We start from the raw sequence: 25,509 nt of genomic DNA on the forward strand, positions 1-25,509 counted from the left end.
AAACTTTCGTGGGCAAAGACCCACTTCACCAGATGCCCCTGCACCTGATAAAGTGAGTCTTTGCCCAGGAAAGCTTATGTTCCAATAAATCTGTTAGTCTATAAGGTGTCACAGGACTTCACATTGGTTTTGCAGCTACAAACTAACATGGCTACCCCTCCGACACTGGTCTCCATTTGACTCATGGTTAGAACCCTTAACCTTACATGGGGTTCTGGGACCCCAGATAGGAATGATGGATCAGTACAATTTGTGTGCAGATGGGCGAGAAATTAGTCTTGAGCCTGAATTTAAACTCTGAACTTGTAATGCAGCATAGACAAATCCTAAGAGAAATAGGTGACACTGAACTGTCTAAATAGAAATCCTATTTCAGTAGAGTGCATAGGTCAATCTACTTGAGTCCTTCAACTTCAGAACCAGCAAGTACTAGACTTCAGCAGAGCGGCTTCTTCTGATTATAACTGATCAGCCAGCATCCACAAGCCGTGTCTACACGTGCACGCTACTTCGAACTAGCGGCACTAACTTCGAAATAGCGCCCGTCACGGCTACACGCGCCGGGCGCTATTTCGAAGTTAACTTCGACGTTAGGTGGCGAGACGTCGAAGTCGCTAACCCCATGAGGGGATAGGAATAGCGCCCTACTTCGACGTTCAACGTCGAAGTAGGGACTGTGTAGTTGTTGCGTGTCCCGCAACTTCGAAATAGCGGGGTCCGCCATGGCGACCATCAGCTGAGGGGTTGAGAGACGCTCTATGGTCACCGTGGGCAGCAGCCCTTAGCTCAGGGCTTCTGGCTGCTGCTGCGGCAGCTGGGGATCCATGCTGCAGGCACAGGGTCTGCAACCAGTTGTCAGCTCTGTGTATTTTGTGTTGTTTAGTGCAACTGTGTCTGGGAGGGGCCCTTTAAGGGAGCGGCTTGCTGTTGAGTCCGCCCTGTGACCCTGTCTGCAGCTGTGCCTGGCACCCTTATTTCGATGTGTGCTACTTTGGCATGTAGACGTTCCCTCGCAGCGCCTATTTCGATGTGGTGCCGCGCAACGTCGAAGTTGAACATCGACGTTGCCAGCCCTGGAGGACGTGTAGACGTTACTCATCGAAATAGCCTATTTCGATGTTGCTACATTGAAATAAGCTATTTCGATGTAGGCTTCACGTGTAGACGTAGCCACTGTCTGATACAACAATGCTGGGTCTGGCGGTAGGGTCTAACCTCCATTTGGGAGATCCCACTGGGTAAGACAGGCAATGCTAGGGTCTGAGCTGACAGATGAGGTCAGAGTATGAGAATGATCCAGTTGTCAACAACTGAGGGGAAAGGGAGAGTGAGGGTAAAGATCCTCCAAATTTTCTATATGGCTCTCAATGACGGTATCAGTTTTGCACTGAAGAGGTGGGCATCTGTGTAGCTGCAAGCAAAAAGCCAGAAGACCTTCGCTGAAAACTAACTCCCTGGCTGTTCCAGGGATCTTTTTGGACTAAAATAAGTAGACAACAATAACGGTCTCAACTAACTTTGTGACCCAGCAAGTTATCTCCTACGAGCTGGCATATCGACTCCTGAAGATCACAAAGTGGGGATCAAATCCTTCAGCAAGTACAGAGTTTCGTTGTTTTTTTTGCACTGACTGGGTCACAACCTTCAAAAGGAAGATCCTCAGTTGTTGTCTGGACTTCCTTCTATATCTTTGAAATCTGCAGCCATGAATCACTGTGAATAGCAACGGACGTTGCTGCGGGAGCCAACGTATCTAATGCTCTCAACAATGATAGTACAAATCATTAATTACTAAACAATAATAAGGGAGCCTAATGAGCACAACCAACCTAAATGTCTCAGATTTGATCTGCATGCTAGGCGACATCCAACAGTCTTACCAAATCACACAAAAGGCTGTTCTAGACCAGGGGTGCACAGAGTGGGGGTAGGCTCCCAGAAGGGTCAGCTGCTGAGTCACAGGCTCACCCATCTCATGAAAAATGTTGAAATATGTTATTGTTTTAATGTACGTGTCTACAGTTGCATTCCTCTTTCGAAAGAATGCAAATAAGAGAAATTGCAAATGCAAATGAGGCACTGATTTACCTATTTTGCACTTCGTTTGCCTAATCTCTTTTTGGAAGAGATTCTTTTGAAAAGAAAAAAGTGTAGATGGGGCTCTTTCAAAAATAAACCCCATCTTCAAAAGAATCCTTCTTCCTGAAACCAAATAGAAACATGGGGTTTATTTTTGAAAGAGCCCCATCTACACTGCTTTTTCTTTCAAAAGAATCTCTTCCAAAAAAGAGATTATGCAAATGAAGCACAAGTTACATAAATCAGTGCCTCATTTGCATGTCTCTTTCAAAAGATGAATGCAAGTGTAGACAGCCATTTATTTACCGATTAACAAAGTTTTTACACTCTACATATTTTCTTACACTTGCCAAAAGGTTTTGTTTTGTTTTCATATCAGCACAGCTGAAATTTCCGTCAGTTTGGATTACATTAAACAGGTTGTGGGGGGCCCTGCTAACTGCAGGGATAAACAGTGTGGCCCCAACACAAAAAGTTTCTCATCCCTGTTCTAGATCTTCTTAAAGGTTCAATCTTCTAACCAAAGTATGTGCCAAAAGACTGTAAGGAATTTGTCAGCTCAAGACCACTTAATCCATACCTGAGCTGGTGGTAGATACCAGACTCATCATCCATTAATAACAAGAATAATTACAGCCATTTATCGTACACTCAGTTTAATATCTGACAATATGCTTCCCTATAACTACATTAGTCTACACTATCGCAAAACACAACAATCAATACACTTCAAAGTGGATTACAGCATATGTACTAACTTCTCAGTTAATACGCTTTCAACTTCTGCACCACATGGACACAGCTCAACTGAACGTGCACTAGAGATATAAAATCCCATTTCGTTAACTGCCAGCCCCCACCTTTTAACCATTAACATCCCTAGTGTGTACTAACTAAAATCAGTCAACAAGAACACTTGGCCATGAGGGAAGGCGTTGTAATGGACGGTTGAGTCTCCCGATTCTAAAACATATGAAGTCTAAAAGCAGATGAAATACAAGCACTGTCTGTGTGAGGTCTCATGTCTTTCCTGTGATTGGGTTATGCTATGGTCACAGAGTATTTTGGACCCTGCACAACTCTCTCCACTCACCCCCCAGACACAGGCTGTAGTTAATACCCTCTTTAATGTGCTACAAGTAGAGATGATTACATTTGTTGGCTTTGGAAGAGATTTATTGGTGTCAGGTCTCAATATTGCTCTGGACTGGAATGGTTACCTAGTGAAACTGCATAAGCTGTACATATCTGCACTTCTTGTTCAGGTTTTATAAATAAAGCTAACTTTAGATACCCAGCAGAAAGGAAGTATGTGATTTACAGCACACGTTCAACAATGAATTTTGTTTAGTAATACACTTTGGCCATGTCTACACGGGCAGCCTCTGCTGACAGAGGTGAGTGTCGACAGAAAAATCTTGGCAGCACCTCTGTTGACAGATAGCATCTACACACAAAAGCGGACTAAAAGAGCAATCTGCTCTGTTGACAGAACAGCCAGACTGCCCTGCCCTCTCTTGACAAAATGGCTTACCAGAAGCTCTGTAACCAGTGAACCAAAAGCCCTCCCTGTCGACAGAAGTGTTTACATGAGCAATCTGTCCACAAAACACAGAGATGTTATACATGATCGGGAGCAGGGATAAGGCTGCCAACAGAACAGCTGAGCTTTGTTGACAAACTTTCGACAGAGAGCTTTAACTGTGTAGATGCTCAGCGAGATTTGTCAACAAAAGCCCAGTTTTGTCGACAGAAGTTGCCTGCGTAGATGTGGCCTATGAGAGATAAGCAGGGGCTATCAAAAATTATTGAGCACCTACAGCTCTGGTTCAAGTCAAAGTGCTTGAGCACCTATTAGGAAGTCAGACTAAGCCTCCAATTTTAGATCAAGTAAAATGCTAATTATTATTCAGAAAAAATGCTTAACTATGCAATGACAGCAAATATTAATACAAAATAAAGCAAACAGGCAGGCAATGACACAACAATCAGCTTAAATCTTCTATTATGGTATCCAAAGTGAGTGCATACAATCCTCCTCCACACCAAGACAAGGTTAGGAATGAGACTTCTGGCTTGCATATTTTTAAATAAAAATCCAACCAATTAATTCATTATTTTTTGCATTTTACCAACAAATTGTAAAAACTAAACATTTGCTACAATACTGTACATTGTTCCACTCATAATCAAAACCGCACAGTAATAATTAACCTGACATTTATCTGTAATGCCTTTTGATCCCAAAGTAAATGGAGACTAATAAAAATAAGACACGTGGAGGAAAGAGGAATGGTTCAGTTGGGGACACTTGTAGAAGACAATGTTCAAGGTCAGAACATTTCTCCTCAATTTCTATACTCATTCCATAAAATATAAACACCTCATGATTTTCTGACACAGTAATCTGTGCTCTTTAAAAAGCAGTGAAAAGTCCAATTTTCTCAACTAAATAAATAGCTATTGACATAAACTGCAATTTTTGTGGCGGGTGGCTATGTGCAGAAGGAAAGTTAGACAGGATAAAGAATTAGGGGTCATGCAAATAGTTTCAAAACAAGCAAATGAATCATAAGTTAAAAAACGGCTTATTTTTATAGTTTAGGCCTCTAGAATTTGACATGGGGATAATTCAGAATCCAAACTTATTTCAGGTAAGCAACTGTAATAAGTTTAAAAGAATATTGGAATTTGAGCAGTAGATATTGCAAAGTGTCTCCGGTACTGGAGTGATCGTGAAAATCCAAAATTCAGGGAGAAATACAAGACCAGTTCTATACCACTGGCATAAAATGCAAAGGAGTTCAAAAAATATTGAGATAAAACTATGGAAAAAATACAACACTATATTGCATTAAAATAAAAATGACAAAAAGGATAATCTCTATGAAAAAATAAAGGTCCGTTGCTCTCCAACAAAAACAGACTCTGAACCCAGGTTTTGCATTAAAAAAAGGAATGGAATTTTGTACATAATGCTTTTATCCAGATTTCTAAAGCTATTTCAGCATTGTTGCACTCAGAATCCTAATGTAAAACTCATATGCAAACAAATCTAATTTTTCTGAGAGATTCATGCCCCTAGGATCCTAAATTCTGTTAATGGGATTTAGATTCCTGAGTACCTAAAATCCTTTGAAAAATTAGATTTAGGTTCCTAAATCAGTTTGGCATTGCAACACTGAACCCAGCAACATCTCCATACCTTTAAAAATCTGTAAGAACTTTAGAACCACCATACTGGGTCAAGCCAAAAGTCCATCTAGTGCAGTATCCTGTCTGTCAACAGTGGCAGGTGCCTCAGAAGGAGTGAACTGAACAGGTAACAATCTCTCTCCTGCCAACCATCTCCAGCTTCTGACAAACAGAATGTTTTAAACATTCAAACAAACAATTATCTAGGAGAGCTTATTAGGTAACTTGCTACAAATCAATAGGTTTTAGTTTTGGGAGGGGCTATTTAAACTTTCAAAACACACAAGTCAACCACATATCCAAATTCATGCTCTATTTAAACTGCATGCCTTATTTTCAGCACTGGAAGAATGTGTGACATGCTTATTTGTACTATAATAGTACCTAGAGTCTCAAGGCCCAGTTGTATGCGGGATTCCGCATATTTGTAGTGAAAGATAAGTCACCATTCCAAAGAGCTCATGACCTAAAGCCTAGATGCTCCAAATACAGTAAAAGCTGTGTTACCTGGCACTTTGTCAATTGGAAAGCTCTAGAAACTGGCATTTCTGACATCTCCCAATACAAATCCTCAATCTACAGTAAACTCTTTCATAACCAGCAGCCCTGGGATTGGGAGGTTGCCAAATATTCTGGACAATACATATATACCTAGCAATGCATAACACTAAAGGAAAACAACATAAGAGACACTTACTGGTTCTGAAGTTGAGACACTCATCCCTCGCTCTCCAAGCACAAATGGTTCCCAACTTTCTGCTCATAGGCGAAAACTCATAAGAGGGACACTAAATTCTCATTAAAATACACATGAAAGTCTGCGATTGGTTCCCAGAGCTCGGCAAAGGAGAGGCAGCAGGTGGCAATGCTTTTGAAAGATCGGTGAACCTTGGGTTAGGGGGTTGGAAAAGGTTACAGGCTGGAGGCAGTTTGGGGCCATGAGTGGGAGGGAGGGTTAAAACGTGGTGGAGGGTTCGGTCTGTGGGGGGGGCGGGTTCAGGCTGCTGAAGGTTGGGTGTGTGGCTCAGCAGCTATGGGAGTGGGGTCAGCCTGCAGCGGGTTAGGTCTACCGCGCTGGCGGGGAGGGGAGGCAGGAGCCAGACTGCCACAGGGCCAATCTGCAGGGGCTGCCGTGGGCTGGGGCCATGGCGCTGGCACAGGGGTCAGGCTGCCACGGGGGCCGGCAGGGAGGTTATGGCTGCCACGGGGCCAGTCTGCAGGCTGGCACAGGGGCTAAGGCTGCTACAGGTTGGGGCTGCGGGGCCGGTGGCAAGAGTCAAGCTGCTGCGGGGCCAGCAGGGGCGGGGGAGGAATCAGGCTGCCGCAGGTTGGGGTCATGGGGGGTCAGACTAGGGCAGGTGGGAGCCGTGGGAAGTGGATTAGCCTCGTATCACTGGGGGGAGTTCACTCACAGAGTGAACTAATGTAAGTAAATGTGTCCCTCGTTTGAGTGAGTACTCTTTAGTACAGTACATGTTTAGAGACCGATGAGTGCATTAACAAACAAAATGTATACAGAGTTCTTTATTTACCAACAAAAGGAGTACTGTACACGGTAAACATATACTGTTTATTTTTATTTTGTTTCACTGCACTGTACTTACGGAAAACAACTTAAATTCACTTATGGTTAAAATGCCGATTATTTGAGAGTTCTGGTAGTAACCAGGACCGATGCGAAAACTAATTGGAATTGATGCCAAAGCTATTCAGGACCTGAGCAAGGGTGCAGCCATGAGTGGACCTGGCTGGACCATGGTCCACTCAGTTAGCATCCTCCTGCTCCCACACAGGGGATGTTAATGTTTAACTCCTTAACTGGTAGGGAGTAGAGCAGCCCCCTGCCTGCCATAGGCCAGAGTGCTCCAGCCCCATGCAGCCACTTCAGGCAGGGGTGCTCCAGCCCAGCCGGAGAAGCTGCTATCTACCACACAGAGGCCACCAGTCGCCCCTTCCCACCTTTAATTGGTCAACCAATTAAACAGGATTTTACATCCTTACCCTTCACACCACCAACACTCAAAGAAGCACTGCGGGATCGGAGCAGTTAGGCTTGCAGGGTCACCCATTTTTACAGGGCCCTCAGGCATATCCCCTTACCCCAATGGCTAATCCATCACTGGGAGGTGGATGGGCAAGCGAGCAAGGGGGTTGCCTAGTAGCAGTAGAGGAATCCTCAGAAAATATAAGCCTGCCATTCTGGGAACCTGACTCAGCACAGGGTAACTGGTAATAAGTCTTAGGGTACATCTACACTTACTGGGAGATCAGCCCAGTCAAGATCAATCTCCTAGGGTTCAATTTCACACACCTAATGGAGACGCACAAAATCAAACTGTCAGGGCTTGGCAAGGCATAATAGAGGTTGATGGAATTGTTTCTCCCATCGACCTTCCTCAGTGAAGACAGTCAGATAAGTCGATCCTAGATAAGCTGATTCCTGAAATTGTATAAATAAGATCAACTTTCAGGTCTAGTGTAGAATACCCACTAGTTAACCAGAATTTTTGACTAACATGACATGCTGGATAACAGATTTTCCTGTATTGTGACCTGGTTTATGCTAAAAAATTAGATCAACCTAGCTATGTCACTCAGCACTATGAAAATATTTGAGAATTCTTCCATTAATCTGTCACCTCTCAGACGCCAATTAATTACATCAATGGAAAAATTCCTTCCATCAATGAAAGAAGCATCTACATTACAGTACAACAGCACAGCCACAGCTCCGCAGCTGCATCACTTAGCAACAGTAATGTAGACATATACACAGATGATATTTAGTTGACTGCTGGATATAGTTCAAGTGGTTGAATGATTTTGGCCTCAGACTGCTTTAAAGAATGTAGTATGTACTCAAGCTGTAGCTACACAGGAGTGAGCCCCATTGAAGTCAATGGCACTTCTGGTTTTTGAGGGAACAAGTATAGAATGGGGTTCCCTTGGAAAAGCTGAGTTATGCCTCAGTAAAGTAGAGAATACTGTGGACTTACGGCATCACCACTATGACCTGCAGCCATGATGCTCCACAAGAAAGCTCATGTACTGTGTAATGTAAGACAATGACACTCACGGGCAACTGGCAACTCTCGATTTCTCTCACTGCAGCATTCTGGTTTGCATATTTGAGTAACAGATGCTAAACCTAGTTAACTAATTAAAAAACTAATAAAGATTAGGTAAGCTAAACTTTTTTTTTTCCCAGCAACATCCAACACAATCAATAGCTAAGGAATTTACTTGTCAACTCACACTTACACTAAAAGGCACAGAGTTTTGAAGAAGGATGAATTACAAAGTGAATTATTTACTTATAAATTATTTACTTATAAATAGTTACTAATCAGTTGATCCACTCATCCATAGCCACATCATTTTCTCCCAATAAGCAATTTTTCATACGACTTCATTCTTGCAACTGGTCCCTGCATGTCCTCCTTGCACTGCTTACACTTGACATGTTTTCCTTTTCTTCCCAGGGAATTAATTTCTTCAAAATATTCCCAGATAGGGTCTCTTTTATTCTATTAATTTTCTGTGGCAAAATGTGGGAGACTATAAGAAGCTATGTGTGCTGAACGTCCTCCCTTTTTCTTTCTAGTCCACTCCACTGTTCCATTCTGTGCTGCCTGTGCCCTTTTCTCTCTCTCTCTCTGTCTTTAAAACAATGACTTAACTCAGGAGTACGCAAGGTGAAGGGTAGGCGCCTTCAGGAGGGGAGGGAATGAAATTTCATAAGGGAGGCGCAGCACGATCAGCTAATGGGTCTCAAGGTCATCCATCTCATTAAAAATGCTGAAATACGTTACTGTTTTTGCCTGTGTGTTCACATTTATATACCAATTTAAAAGGTTTTTACATTCTAAATACTTATGTTCTGACACGTCAAAGGGAGGGGTTTTTTTTTCATATGAACATAAATGAAATATCCTTTGGTTTAGATTACATTAGAGGCATTGGAGGAGCCCTGCTAATTGCAAATGTGGCCCAAAGTAAAGAGTTTGTTCATCCCAAATTAACTAATTCCTGAACCATGGCCAAGAATGGCACACCACCACACAAGCACAGAACAAAACCAATCCTATCCAGTTTGTATCTTTCTTTGCACATTACTTTTTAGTCTGGTGAGAAACAGAAATTAAAAGTCAAAAACCTTCTAAAAGCAAGATCTACTAGTTAGCTTGTATTTAGTATTTTATTGGTTTAAAAAAGTTTAAAATATGATTTAAATCAAAAATCTGAAATTTTATCTACCCTGTTACATAATGTATGTGATGTTGTGAGATACTGGAAAGAAATCAAATCTAATCATGGAAATGAAAATCAATCTTTAGAAAATGCTGCCTGAAACTTTTAATTCCAGAAAAATTGCTTTTGCTCTAAAAAAAAAAAGCCTCCTTTTACAGTGTACTGAGGCATATTTTTTTTCTACTTCCCCCTAACAATGAAAGTCAAAGCCGATTAAAATTTAGTACGTAAAATTTTAGAACATTCCCCATTGGGTTTTCTTTAAATCTGTCAGGACATAATTTGTTGAATTCAATACTTCTAGCAATAACCATGTATGTCTACTTCCTAAAACAAACTCTACTAAGCAACAATGTAAAATCTAACTCCTTTCTGGTTTTACAAAGAGGCCGAATCATGGGGCTCTGAAATCTTTTAGAAAAGGAAGGATGGTCCAGTTATGTTCCAAAAATTAATTTATTCATTATTGAGACAGACGTTGAAAAAGTCAAAAATATTGAGTAACAAGTGACATTTGAGAGACTATAAATGGATGAGAAGTATGTGTTAGATATATTTTGGCTACAGTTAACACTAGCGAGTTTTGAGATAAAACCGGGGTTTTGTAGAAAAACTCATGGAGCATGCACACACAAAATGCATTTAATCAACAGAAACTGTCAACAAAAAAGCTATGTAGATGCTTGGGGGTCGGGGCGCTTTTTTCACAGCAGATCAAAAGATCGATCTGCTTTTATGAGTAGATGAGATCTGTCAACAGAAGTATTGTTCGAACATCTCTTCCAACTGTAACTTCTGTAGACAGATTGCTGTAGTGTAACCACAGCCTTTGAGCAGAAATAGAGTGGAAGAAAGGTTATGAACAGAAAGTGATGTTTCCCATAAACAAACGCCTAGAACAGCAGATGCTGGAAAAAAACTCTTGACTGGATAGGAAAGTGAACAATTCAACACCTTTGGTTTTTCCGACACTGTTGGCTATGAGCCCTCGTTCATACTTCAAACCCTATAATTTCTACTACTGCTAACATCAGATGAGAGGGAAGACTTCTTGAAGCTGGTACAGCAGGTGTTTCTACAACCACTTATCAAATTAGACCACGATCTCATAGATTAGCAGGCTCAACCCAGCTCAGTGCTGAGAGAGAAGACCTAAAAGGAAAATCAGTTTCTCCAAGAAACTGTGTTGACTTGACTTGATCTTTTGTTGTTTCTACAGTGTTTTGTAGGATTCTGGTGCATGGCTGGGGTCCTCAAGCCTGATGGTAAAACAACAAAGGATTCTTCTCTGAGCCAGCTGGTGTCCACACCAGGTGACTGGTGCTCTCTTTTGCTGTCTAAACTTGCATTCCTCATTCAAAAGAGGAATGTAAACGAGAGAAATCAAAAATGCAAATGAGGCACTGATTTACATATCTTGCACTTCATTTGCCTAATCTCTTTTCAGAAGAGATTCTTTTGAAAGGAAAAAAAGCAGTGTAGATGGGGCTCTTTCAAAAATAAACCCCATCTTCGAAAGAACCCTTCTTCCTATTTGGTTTCAGAAAGAAGGGTTCTTTCGAAGATGGGGTTTATTTTTGAAAGAGCCCCATCTACACTGCTTTTTTTCCTTTCAAAAGAATCTCTTCCGAAAAGAGATTATGCAAATGAAGGGCAAGATATGTAAATCAGCGCCTCAGTTGCATTTTCGATTTCCCTCATTTGCATTCCTCTTTCAAAAGACAAACGCAAGTGTAGACACAGTCTTTAAGAAAAAGTACAGTCCAGATCCTGTGAAATTCTTCACAAAATTAGAAACAATAACCCTAATATGCTAACCAAATCCCAATTTCAGTAATTTCATTCTGCCTTCTTAAATCTCCCTCTGCATCTAATACCGAATATTAAAAAACTCCACACAAAATGCAAGCTAAACCTTCACTTTAAGTTTAAACATCTAGATCAGGTCAAATCCAAAAATAACCTGACCCTCTCCAGCTCCCATGAGTCACCTCTGATCACCTCCTCCTGCCCCACTCCAGTCAACTAACGCCAACCTTGCATCACATGCTGTGTGCTGCAGAGCGAGCATGCCAATGAGTCACAACACCTCACTCCAAGTCACACACATGACAACCCCGGGACAGGAGGTGACCAGAAATAGAACACAGGCACGGGGAGCAGGAAGCCCCCACCAAGCTAAGCCCAAGGATGACACAGCAATAGCACTGACAAAGGTTCAGGTCTTGGGGGTTCTAAAAACACTCAGCGCTCTTGGGTCAAGGTCAGGTGAGCATATGGGTTGTTCTATAAAATTGTATCTGAGCAGATCTCTAAACTACACTGCTTTTGTCACTTCTCATTCCACCATTCCTATGTTTGTGCATTACCAAGCTAAACTGTTTAGTTATTTGAGACAAGCAGCTGAATCTTCTCACCAGTTTTTAAAGCACCTCATATACAGCTGGTATCACACAAGTAACAGCAGCATAGATCAGCAGATATAGCACTGGTCTGAGAGAAGACCCCAGTTCCTGCAGCTGTACCACTTGCCATTTGTCCTTGGGCAAGTCATTTAATATTTCCGTACCTCAACTTTCCCATCTCAAAAAGGTGTAACAATGCTTAAGCACTTTCGTGAAGTGTTCAGTATTGTTATTAGTACAGTATTTTTCACTTGCTGTACTCAACCGCAGGGTGGAATTGCTTTACGCTGTTAAATAGCTAGAGTTCCCCCACAGAGAATTGGTTTAAAATGCTGAAGTAGCACAGCTTCACTGCTGTAGCACTTTAATGTAGCATATACCTATGCTAACCGGAGGGATTCTCCAATCCACATAAGTAATCCACCCCCTCGAAGGGTGATAACGAAATTAATGGAAGAACCCTTTTGTCAATATAGAGCCATCTTTCCAGGGATTTAGGTTGGTTTAACTACACCATATTGGGGTGTAGGTTTTTCACACCCCTGACGAACAAAGTTAAATGGACCTAATTTTCTAGCATAGAGCAGGCCTGATACTGTGTAAAATTCTAGACATCGGTAATCCACTTTAACGATCAGAACCATCCATGTTTGTGAAAAGGAATGAGGGCCCAGGGGGCGCAGAGATTATACAAACCGACTGTAGAGTTATCAGCAGAAAATAAGAAGTTAAACCAGATAGTCTAAGTTCACAAGTAAAATACATCTCTCTGGTTCTTGAAGGCTGTCTTCATTACATTTCTTGAAACAAATCCTCAAGTGGATTGATTGCCATTTAATTCAGCATAGTAAGCATGCTGTTTATAAAAGCTGCCATGAAAAAGTTCCCAAACATTTATTACTCAATTCAATTGTCTGTGCATCATTTTAGGGATCAGGCTAGATAAAGTCAAGCGCATATAAACCCAAAATGAAGACAAAGAGTAAAGATTCACACATGCAGAACAGCAACAGCAATTTACAGTATCTAACTCTCTACAAAGTTACAAAAAGACTAAAACCATCCTGGCTAGCTGTTTTTCAAAAGTTAAAAAGTATTAACATCTGCCCTAGAGAAGAGAATGGTTATTCTAAAAAGCAACTGAAGAAAATCAGCAATTTCAAACGCAGTTCACGGAAAAGCATAGCTAACCTTCCTGAAAATTCAGTGCAGACTAGAATGATTAGCTGGGTGTCCAGCTATAAAAAAGGAGGGAGGTGTTAAAACAGCAGTTGGAATTTACAGTTTCAGTTTAAGTGGCAAACCAAAAAAATTATGGGGCTAAACTCTACACAACTCTGACAATACAAAGTGATAAATGTCAGCACAGCTGTTTTTTGTAGAACTATACTACAACTGGACCAGACGTCTCAGCATTCAAATCATATTTTAATAAACCACAAGGAAAAACTATTAGAACATTAGACTTGTGCCACTATGATCAAATGGTCTGACCCTACACTCATGAAGTATAGAACTTACTATTGGGAACAGAAATGTTATTTAAAAACCCAGTATAGTGGCATTTTTCAGTGAATTTCTTTTTCAGTACTTCTATGACATTCTGAAATAATTACATATGCTGGAATTTTTTTTCAATTTTAATAGAAATAAAAATTGGAATGTAATTAATAAAAAACTATCTACATTAAGAATTTAAAAGGGAAGAGATGAAAACATCAACATACTTCTTTTGCTCATGAGGAAAGAAAATAATTGGAACTATCTAGATGGACGCCTAGAGGGAAAGTGGGAACGGATGAAGTTATTACTGATGACAAAAGCATGCCTCATGAGTTAACTATCCATAACTGAATGGTCACGTGCAGGGAAGAGGGGAATGCATTAGGTACAGCTGTAAACTTTTGCATCTCATTCCAAAAGCATTTAACTGCAAATCTAACACTTCCAACCACACAGTACTCTTCATATCAGACACTAAATCATAGAGAAGAACACCTCTTCTCTCAACTCCCTGAGTTTTCCCCATCCAAGGACTGCTGAAGAGGCTTGACAATGGTTTGTGAAGTCTGATCAGATGAGAACTGGAGTAGGTATTCAGCAGCAAAATCCTGAGGAAAAATGATCTGATAGTTTGTGCTCATATAAAGTGCCTTTCAGGCATCAATACATTCAATTAAAGTAATAAGTAAATGAGAAACAAATAGATGAGAAGAATGCAGGCCTTGGTAACACCTTGGCTTTTCAGCAGCTTGGCACAACTGTTAATAAATGTAAAATGTTTTAAATTTTTCTGGAGTCATTAATTGAACTACATATATTAAGTGGCTCTGCACTTTTAACCCCAGATATAATCTGAATGAACATTTGGCTAACTCTTGTAGGGTAGCTAGTGACATTAACAAATCCCTTGAACTTTGCTCCCTGACTAAACCGCACCTTTATGCATAACTGAGGCAATGCTGTCATTGTCTTCTAACATAAAGTACATTTTTACTCTTCAGTAAACTCCCAATTTATACCTGGGCAAACACAAGTTAACTTGTGCAAGAAACATCTTCCTTGTAAAGTTCCTTCCAATCTTAACACTCTATGTTTCTAAAATGCAGTAATTATAAAACGGTTTGTGATCCTTCAGAATGAGAAAGGCTAGGTAAACATTTCAGTTCTTACCTACACACAAAAGCCATATTAAATTTGAAAAAAATCTGTCTAGAAACTTTGTTAATTAAATCAGCATAGCCTCCAAGTGGACCCTCTTAAATTGACAGAAAAGCATGTTTTATCGACATAGCTTCAGTCACTGATGTAAAACACTTCAAACAAAAATGTTCACACAAGGGAAATGAACCAATTTAACTAAATCAATACAACATTTATGTACAAAAAAGACCTAATTTCAGGCTGAATAAAAATCTAGGCTTTTCTCTGTAACAATACAGATGTTTAGTTAAATTGGATTTTTTATGTTGTCATTTAAATGATAAGGCTATTTTAAAAATAAACCTGTTTAAAATTAAATCCAGATTTTATATAAAATATGATAAAGCCTACTCTTATAATTTAGCTATAAATATGAACCACATTTGATGAAGTTTATGCATCCAAGATACTTAAAGCTGTTTTGTTCAATTAAAATAATTTTATATGCTATTTTTGTGTTTAATTAAATTCTAGTTAACATATTCAATGGTTCTAGTTAACACATTTCAATGTTTTTATTTTATGCACTTCTCTTTAGAAAGTAACTGAAATCTAAATGAAAAAGTTGATTAAAACAGATGGTTTAAATCAAGGCTTTCCACTTAATGATTTAAATCATCATCTTGATTTAAACCGTTCTACACAGCCTCATTCCATAGGTTCAATGAAAACATTCCTGTTGTCTGAATGTATCAGTTCAAAAGGTTATTTTTACACCTAAATAACAGACAAATGGGCTTGGTATTTAATTACCATTTTCAACGTAGTTATATTCCAAAGGTAAAGAAATCTAACACATTGCAGCTCAACCTGCTTTGTTTCTCATTAGCACTTTGACTTGGACTTTTGCTAGAAGCCAATTTTAAGAAATTGTTGTATTTAATCTGAATATGCAAGGAGACCTGGAAATACATAACAGCCCCATGATTCTTCAGCAGAACCGAAACCCCAAAAGATCACTATGTCTAAGGCTAGTCTAGCTCAAAATAAGTTACGCAACGCTGTGCAAATTAGTTAACTTATTCTGATGTATCTTATTTTGAACATGGCGTAGACTGCACTAGTACTTAATTCCAACTCCCCAGTAACCCTTGTACAATGAGGGTTGCCAAGAACGACACACCACGCTCATATTATCCCAGCTATTTCAAGTATGGTGTTTGGCTACATGGTTTCCATTACATTTGTATCCCAAAATAGAAACAAGAGGGTACCTTAGCCTAAATGTTGTATACAATATTTTGAAAGGTTCCTAAAATGCAGACTGACTGTCAGGCGGGGGCACCGCAAGTAGACAAAAAGGAAAACTGAAAAATGAGAGTAAGAGAAGGGACCTACTCAAATGAATATAATAAAGAAAGGATAACAAAAAAGTGGGAGAGAAGTACTGAAATTGGAAAATATTTATGTACTCTTAAGTGTACAGGAATTCAGGCTATAATTTGACTTTGGGACTTTAGTGTCACTTTTGTGGATTAAAAGAGTCCTCAAAAAATGGAGCAGATTTATTATTCACAACTAAAGGTTGTACTATTAGAAACAATATTATTTGTATTACTACTCAAAATAAACCCAAATACCTCCTTCTGAAGTTGCAAAATATTTATAGGCTTAATATAATATGCCAAATCAAATTATCACAAAAGAACACTCATACTAAAAATGATGGCTGTATTGTAACAAAAATGTAGTAACTATCAGAATTAGCATTATTAACTGAATTTACCAATGAGGTCCTGCCAAATCAATATGCAAGTGGAAAAAGGTGCCCTAAACGCTGGCTAGCAGATCAGCTACATTTTCTGAATGAAGTCCAGCAATGTAATATGCATAGCTCATAGTAACTTCTTTATTTAGAGGCTGACAGAGCAAGATGCTGAGTGGCAAGACAGGCTACCACTCAGCCTTTCCAAAACCATGGAAAATAAGCAGGAATTTGGCTTATTTCAGGCTTATTAGACTTTGGCTTTTAAGTGGCTTGTAGCATTGTTTTTAATTGGTCCCTGTTCACTGTCAGAGCTCAAGTGCCGATTGGCATTAGAGGTGATCCTGCTTTAGGCAGGGGGCTGGACTAGATGATCCCCTGCCCCACAAAGACCCTTCCAGCCCTAGGACTCTATGATTTGGCTCCAGCGACCTGTGTGAGGTGAAACACAGGTGGGAGAGGTGACTGTGTTTTATACAATTTAAAGTTTCTGGTTCCTATTTCCTTCGTGGTAAAGTTCTTGCTGTCCCAGCTTTGCACCAGGGTGAGAGAGGGAAGAAATGGAGGGAGAAGTGAGGGGCAGGGAAGAGGGGGTTGGTGTGGGGGAAAGAGAGTAGGAGCTGGCCACTGTGGCAACAATCACTGGTACACTGCAACTATCCTGGTCCAGGTGCAAACTTTTTGCATCATCTATTGAAAGGAAGGAGAGGAGATCCAGGCAGTGAACAGAGCCGGGGGCAGGGGGGTGGATACACTGCATAGCCAGGATGAAAAAGGAGAAAGCTGAGCTCTGGGATAGAGCCTGGCATGGGACTCTGGGAAGGGAGGAGGAGGAGCAGGGCAGAGGAACCAAGCTAGGGATGGCTGGGAGGAACTATGCTGGGAAAGGAAAAGAGCAGTGGGGAGAGGAGGGCAGGGACATCTGTGGGGAAAAGGAGCTAAAAGGGGTTGTGGGGCACAGGACCCATGGTAGGCACAGCTGGGCTGAGGAGGGGAGGACTGAAGCCTGGCTGGGGATGCAAGAGAGGTAGTCAGGAAAGGTGGGAAACTGGCAGAGGGACTGCAATTAGCTGGAATAGATCACAATGAATTTGGCTCAGGGAAGTTAAATGACTTGTCTAAGGAAACCCAATTAATCAGTGGCACAGACACAGAGAGCTCAGAGCACTATTCCAACCTTTAGGCAATATTATATTAATCATTCCCTAAATTGAGGCATAAAGGAATTTGTTCGGCCTCCTTTTCAGACTGTTGCATATGCAAATGATTGCGTGTGCAAAATTATGTGCCACAGACATAGTATGTGACATTGACAACTTTGGAGGCACATCCTGGAACACATGGATAGAGGCACATCTCATATTCCTCATTTTTATATAATGGTGATCTTCCACATATAGCATGCCTTGTAAGGTATCTGGAAAGGTTATGACCTGCTGAGTCATTTCTCTACCCACATATGTACACCACTAATAGGGCCCTGCCACCTTCATGGCCATGAAAACCACATCTCGCATCATGAAATCTGATCTTGGGTGCCACAGCATTTCTCAGATTGGAGGATCAAAAGGGAATTGCAGGTTACTCTAGGAGGATCACAGTATTGTCATCATTATTCTGGCACTGTCTTCAGAGATGGATGGCCAGAAAACATCAGCTGTTGGCTGGGCACCCAGCTCTGAAAGCAGAGCCCAACCAGCTGCAGTTCAGAAGAACTGCAATACCATACCATCATTACTGCTGGCAGTGGCTCTACCTTCAGAGGTGGGCTCCTGCACCCAACGCCCTCCAGCTGCCCAGCTCTGAAAGCAGCCCCACCACCTGCAGCAGTGCAGAAGTTAAGGGTAGCTGTACTGTAAACTCCTCACAATAATCTTGAGGCCTCCCCCAACCACTTTTGGGGTCAGAGCCCCCTACAATTAAAACATTGTGAAATTTCAGACTTAAATAGATGAAAATGGGTGAGGAATAGCTCACTGGTTCGCGCTTTGGCCTGCTCAACCCAGGGTTGTGAGCTCAATTCTTTGCCTTAGTCTTCACGGGCAAGGATAGCTCCTACACTACGATGCTAGACAATGAAGTATGGGAAGATGGAGGGCATTCATCGGTGGGGAAGGAACGAATTAAGAGCTACCCAGAAAAACTAGAGGTGCACAAATCCATGGGTTTGGATTTAATGCACCCAAGGGTACTGAAGGAATTGGCAGATGTCATTGCCGAATCTTTGGCCGTTATCTTGAAGACTCTTGGAGATCAGGAGAGATTCTGGATGACTGGAAAAAGGCAAATGTAGTGTCCATCTTTCAAAAAGAAAAGGACAATCCAGGGAACTATAGACCAGTCAGCCTTACCTCAATCCCTGAGAAGATAATGGAAGGGATCCTCAAGGAATCCATTTAGAAGCACTTGGAAGAGGGGAAGTGATCAAGAGTGGTCAACGTGGATTCACTAAGAGCAAGTCATGTCTGACCAATCTGATTAGCTTCTATGACGAGGTAACAAGCTCTGTGGACATGGGGAAGTCAGTGGACGTGATATACCTTGACTTCAGCAAAGCTTTTGATACGGTCTCCTGCAACATTATTGCCCATAAGTTGATGAAGTATGGATTGGATCCATGGACAATAAGATGGACAGAAAGCTGGCCTGACGGTCAGGCCCAAAGGGTCAATGGTTCATTATCTGGATGGTGGTTGCTTTCAAGAGGAGTCCCGCAAGTCTTGGTTCTGGGACCAGTGTTGCTCAACATTTTTATTCATAACCTGGATGAGGGACTGGATTGCACCCTCAGCAAGTTTGCAGACAACACTAAGCTAGGGGGAGACGCAGATACACTGGGAGGTAGGAATAGGATCCAGAGTGACCTGGATAAATTGGAGGACTGGGCCTAAAAAAATCTGATGCGATTCAACAAGGAGAAGTGCAGAGTGCTGCACTCAGGATGGAAGAATCCCAGGCATTGTTATAGGCTGGGGACCAACTGGCTCAGCAGCAGTACGATGGAAAGGGACCTAGGGGTTATGGCATATGAGGGTGCATAAGGAGGAGCATTTCAAGCATATCTAGAGAAGTGGTTGTTCCCTTCTATTCGGCACTGGTGAGGCCACATCTGGAGTACTGTGTCCAGTTTTCAGCCTCCCTGTACAGAAAGGATGTGCATGTGCTGGAGCAGGTTCAGTGGAAGGCAACAAAAATGCTCAAAAGGCTAGAGCACAAGACCTATGAGGAGCAGCTAAAGGATTTGGGCTTGTTTAGTTTACAGTAGAGAAGACTGAGGGGTGATTTAATAGCAATCTTCAACTTCCTGAAGGGGAGCTCTAAAGAGGATGGAGAGAAATTGTTTCTAGTCGTGACAGATGGCAGAACAAGGCGCAATAGTATGAAGTTACAGAAGGAAACAGAGAAGGGATGTGCCACATCTGGGAACTGTTTGAAGTAACTGCCACTAGCAGCCTGCACTCCTGATCCAGTCTGAATTGCACTCCAGATCTCTGAACCCCTTTGTCCCACACTGGAACACCTTCCTACATGCCAAACCCAGCATTCCCAAACCTAGAGCTCACACCCCAGGCAGAGCCCTCAACTTCTGATCCCCCGAAACTCCAACTCTGATACCCCTCCTGCCCTCTAGACCTCTGTTCCCTCTAATCTCTTCTCTCATGCCCACATTTATTCATACACATGCAGAATAAGCTTTATTCACCCCACCCCAGTAATGTGAGAATGTGCTCAACCAAAAGGAACACAAAACCGAGCTCTAGGCACTCTGCAGAATAGGTGGGCTGAGTTTGAATGTTTGGCTGAGCAGCCAAAGGAGGCAAAGCTTAGAGCAAGCGCTGCTCCGAACCCATCACTCCCCACAGCCCCACTGCACAGCCCATACCCCAATACCGCAGCCCCACCACACAGCCCACACCCCCTATCCCCCAGCCCCCCCGCGCACCCCGCAGCCCCAATCCACCAGCCCCACCGCACAGACAGCAGCCCGTCCCCCAGCCCCAACGCGCAACCTGCAGCCCCTGTCCCCCAGCCTCCGGCACAGACAGCCGCCCCATCACACAGCCCCAGCACGCAGCCCGCAGCCCCATCCCCAACGCGCACCCTGCAGCCCCTGTCCCCCAGCCCCTCGCACAGACAGCAGCCCCTATCCCCCAGCCCCCCTTCGCACCCTGCAGCCCGTCCCCCAGCCCCCCGCACAGACAGCAGCCCCTATCCCCCAGCCGCCCCCCGCACAGCCCACAGCCCCATCCCCCAGCCCCAACGCACACCCCGCAGATCCTATCCCCCCAGCCCCAACACACAGACAGCAGCCCCTATCCCCCAGCCACCCTGCACACCCCGCAGCCCGTTCCCCAGCCCTCCGCACAGACAGTAGCCCCTAACCCCCAGCCACCCTGCACACCCCGCAGCCCGTTCCCCAGCCCTCCGCACAGCCCGCAGCCCCTATCTCCCAGCCCCAACGCGCACTCCGCAGCCCGTCCCCCAGCCCCAACGTGCACCCTGCAGCCCCTATCCCCCAGCCCCAACGCGCACCCTGCAGCCCCTATCCCCCAGCCCCCCGCACAGCCCGCAGCCCGTCCCCCAGCCCCAACGCGCACCCCGCAGACCCTATCCCCCAGCCCCAACGCGCACCCCGCAGACCCTATCACACAGCCCCAACGCGCACCCCGCAGACCCTGTCCCCCAACCCCCCACACAGCCCGCAGCCCGTCCCCCAGCCCCAACGCGCACCCCGCAGCCCGTCCCCCAGCCCCAACACACAGCCCGCAGCCCATCCCCCAGCCCCAACACGCACCCCGCAGCCCGTCCCCCAGCCCCCCGCACAGCCCGCAGCCCATCCCCCAGCCCCAATGCGCACCCCGCAGCCCCTAACCCCCAGCCCCCCGCACAGCCCGCAGCCCGTCCCCCAGACCCAACGCGCACCCCGCAGCCCGTCCCCCAGCCCCAACGCACACCACGCAGCCCCCGTCCCCCAGCCCCCCGCACAGCCCGCAGCCCCTATCCCCCAGCCCCAACGCACGCCCCGCAGCCCCTATTCCCCAGCCCAACATGCACCTCGCAGCCCCTGTCCCCCAGCCCCCCGCACAGCCCGCAGCCCGTCCCCCAGCCCCAACGCGCAAAGCCCGCAGCCCCTATCCCCCAGCCCCAACGCGCACCCCACAGCCCCTATCTGTCAGGGATTTTTGATCCCTCGGGCATAATCGTCCCCGTGGGCCAGGGGAAACAAGCCTTTGGCCATTAAACATCATTACAGGGGCAGGTAGACTCTAAAAGGTACATAGGCTGCCAGTTAGCAGCCCCCTGCAACGGTCACTCTGTGTCAGTTGGTTTCCCCGGTAACCTGAACTCACAAACACCTCAGAATCATGGATTTGAAATCCAGGCTCCTCATTGGGCACAGGTGAGGCGGCTTCTAGAGGCTTCCCTGGCCCAGAGGACCTGTTTGAAAGCATGCGCTTGGAACTCTCATATGTAAATAGCCTCATGAATTATGTATAAGATCACAGAATATAAGGCAGCGCCGCACAGCGCTCGCCGGCCCTTGGCGCGGATACGACTCCGCCACCTACACGGGGAGGTGCTGGCCCCTGAGGCGTCCACCAGCCCCTAGGCCAGCTGCCTCAAAGGCAAAGCCTCTGTGAAGAGCTCCGGCTAAGAAGCCTTTGTGAAGATTCTTTGAGACACCATCGTCGCCCAGCAGGGCCCGTCCGCTGTGGTGCTAACTGCACCTCAGCCCTAAAAGAGCAAAGGCAGCTCTGAGGTAAACTAGGCGAGAGGCGAACTGGCCTCACCCCTAGGGTGAGGTACTGCGCACTTGCCTGTTAGAGCCCAGAGCCTGCCACCACTGCGGCACCCTCGACCCCGCCGCCAGCAAGCAGCTCGGAGGCGGATCTGGTGAGCGGCGAACTGGCCTCACCCCTAGGGTGAGGTACTGCGCACTTGCCTATTAGAGCCCAGAGCCTGCCATCACTGCGGCACCCTCGACCCCGCCGTCAACAAGCAGCTCGGAGGCGGATCTGGTGAGCGGCGAACTGGCCTCACCCCTAGGGTGAGGTACTGCGCGCTTGCCTATTAGAGCCCAGAGCCTGCCATCACTGCGGCACCCTCGACCCCGCCGTCAACAAGCAGCTCGGAGGCGGATCTGGTGAGCGGCGAACTGGCCTCACCCCTAGGGTGAGGTACTGCGCGCACACCAGTTGAAGCTCAGAGCCTGCCACCTCCGCGGCACCTACGCTCCCGCCGCCCGCCATCTTGACATCTCTTCACCGGACTGGACTTTAGCTGAACTGGACTTAGCACAATCGAACTGAACACGTAAACCTGCTTTACTTTTTATCTATACCCACTCCCACCTGGGAACTTGGGAGGCCTCTACGAGGGAACAGAGGGTTGCTCCTTCGTTGTTCCCTTCCCTGACGAGGGGAGGGAAGTGCCCAGGGGCTCGACTCTCTGAGGCCGGGCCTGGACATCCCAGGCAGGGTTTACTATTGTAGCCAAATATCGGCACATATAATTAATAATTAGTGATCATTGTTAAGTGTAAGCTTAAGTTGCTATAGTTATATTACTCTCAATGTTTTAAGGTAAAAGTTTCAACTAACCTTTTCCCCTTTTATCCTTCCCCCCTTATCCTCGTTCACCCCCTCTCAATACACTGCCGGAGAAGGCACTGCCTCCCTGCCTCCCTATCTGTTAATCCTACCCAGTGACCTGAGGAAGAGCACAAGCCTCCCAGGATCAATAGTTGGGCCCACTAAGAGGGTACCAGGGACCCCCTCAATATAAAGGGACAGCCCCAACTGGCCTTCGGGTACCAACCTTTTGGGTCGGGCCAGCAACCCGACCCCGCATGGAGGTGGGGTTTAGCACCCCCACCCCGGCTCTGCAAGGAGACAGCAGGGATTTCTAAGAACCTAACAACCCTCATCCCTGTATCCCTCTTTCCTCCTTCCCTTATCCCAGTAATCAAACCCTTTCCTTTCGTGGTAAAATAAAAGTCAGTTCAAGATCTAAGAACAGGTTATGGAATGGATACAGTTATCAAAATGAATGTAGGTATCAATAGAGCACAAGAGAGTTTGCATCTGAAAAACTGTTACTTGTTATAGTTTTTATCTTGTTGTGTTCTTTAATAAAGTTTGTAGTTATTTGTTTTAACCGTCCACCCTTGTCCTAGTCTCACTGCCCCTGCTAGCCGCTCCTCTGCAGGAGGCTCGGGGCCGAGTCCAGACGCTCACCTGGGTGGGCATTATCCGGGCTGGGTTTCGGAGCAGGGATTTGGCCCGGGTCCCGGCGTCCAACGCATAGGGAGTCTGCTCCCTTGTTCAGGGACTCCTTAAAATATTCTAATTACTTACCCATCCAGAGAGTCCCGTCACTATCCCCCAGCCCCCCGCGCACCCCGCAGCCCCTGTCCCGCAGCCCCAACGCGCACCCCGCAGCCCCTGTCCCCCAGCCCCCCGCACAGAGAGCAGCTCCCCGGCGCGTGAGCCCGGGGGGGCGGGGCGGGCGCGCGCGCGCGCGCGCAGCGACAGGGCACGTGGCAGGACCGGTGGCGCGTGCGGCCTGCGCGTGGGACTGCCCGGCTCGCACGTGCCCCCGCCCCGGCCCGGCCCGGCCCGGCCGCAGCTGCTCACCCGGCGGCGCGGCGCCCCTCTCGCGCCCCTAGCTCAGCCCCATGGCCCGGCGGCGGCAGCGGGCCCGGCCGCGCTCCGCGCTCCGAGCTCCTGTGCGGCGGGCGGGAGGCGGAACCGCTTCCAACCGGCTCCGCGCACCGACCGGGGGCACCGGACGTGACGTCACGCCGTTACCTAGCAAGGGCGGGGCCGGAACCCCCCGCCCCCCTCACCCCCACGCGGATGGGGAGGGCAGCGGGGGGAGGGGGGGCTGCGGATGGGGAGGAGGTTGGGGACGGTACGGGGGGCTGCGGTGGGGAGGAGGTTGGGGGACGGTACGGGGGGCTGCGGTTGGGGAGTGGGATTGGGGGACGGTACGGGGGGCTGCGGTTGGGGAGTGGGATTGGGGGACGGTACGGGGGGCTGCGGTTGGGGAGTGGGATTGGGGGACGGTACGAGGGGCTGCGGTTGGGGAGTGGGATTGGGGGACGGTACGGGGGGTTGTGGTGGGGAGGAGGTTGGGGGACGGTACGGGGGGCTGCGGTTGGGGAGTGGGATTGGGGGACGGTACGGGGGGCTGCGGTTGGGGAGTGGGATTGGGGGACGGTACGAGGGGCTGCGGTTGGGGAGTGGGATTGGGGGACGGTACAGGGGGTTGCGGTTGGGGAGTGGGATTGGGGGACGGTACGAGGGGCTGCGGTTGGGGAGTGGGATTGGGGGATGGTACGGGGGGCTGCGGTTGGGGAGGAGGTTGGGGGACGGTACGGGGGGCTGCGGTTGGGGAGTGGGATTGGGGGATGGTACGGGGGGTTGTGGTGGGGAGGAGGTTGGGGGACGGTACGGGGGGCTGCGGTTGGGGAGTGGGATTGGGGGATGGTACGGGGGGTTGCGGTGGGGAGTGGGATTGGGGGACGGTACGGGGGGTTGTGGTGGGGAGGAGGTTGGGGGACGGTACGGGGGGCTGCGGTTGGGGAGTGGGATTGGGGGACGGTACGGGGGGTTGCGGTGGGGAGTGGGATTGGGGGACGGTACGGGGGGTTGCGGTTGGGGAGTGGGATTGGGGGACGGTACGAGGGGCTGCGGTTGGGGAGTGGGATTGGGGGACGGTACGAGGGGCTGCGGTTGGGGAGTGGGATTGGGGGACGGTACGGGGGGCTGCGGTTGGGGAGTGGGATTGGGGGATGGTACGAGGGGCTGCGGTTGGGGAGGAGGTTGGGGGACGGTACGAGGGGCTGCGGTTGGGGAGTGGGATTGGGGGACGGTACGAGGGGCTGCGGTTGGGGAGTGGGATTGGGGGATGGTACGAGGGGCTGCGGTTGGGGAGGAGGTTGGGGGACGGTACGGGGGGCTGCGGTTGGGGAGTGGGATTGGGGGACGGTACGAGGGGCTGCGGTTGGGGAGTGGGATTGGGGGATGGTACGGGGGGCTGCGGTTGGGGAGGAGGTTGGGGGACGGTACGGGGGGTTGCGGTTGGGGAGTGGGATTGGGGGACGGTACGAGGGGCTGCGGTTGGGGAGTGGGATTGGGGGATGGTACGGGGGGCTGCGGTTGGGGA

The 25,509-nt window shown here is 46.5% G+C and overlaps 1 protein-coding gene across 3 annotated transcripts in view; it reads right to left on the reverse strand.

Moving 5' to 3' along the window:
- ATP13A3 (ATPase 13A3) overlaps window positions 1-24,113 on the reverse strand; it is a 151,202-nt gene extending 127,089 nt beyond the window's left edge. For all 3 annotated transcript variants that reach the window (XM_075004720.1, XM_075004723.1, XM_075004722.1), the window contains exon 1: window positions 23,976-24,113. The gene's annotated coding sequence lies outside the window, so the exon portion shown is untranslated. The remainder of the gene's footprint in view (window positions 1-23,975) is intronic.
- Between the last annotated feature and the right edge of the window lie 1,396 nt (window positions 24,114-25,509).

The sequence above is a fragment of the Carettochelys insculpta genome, chromosome 10, assembly GCF_033958435.1.
Source record: "Carettochelys insculpta isolate YL-2023 chromosome 10, ASM3395843v1, whole genome shotgun sequence".
Classification (NCBI taxonomy): domain Eukaryota; kingdom Metazoa; phylum Chordata; order Testudines; family Carettochelyidae; genus Carettochelys; species Carettochelys insculpta.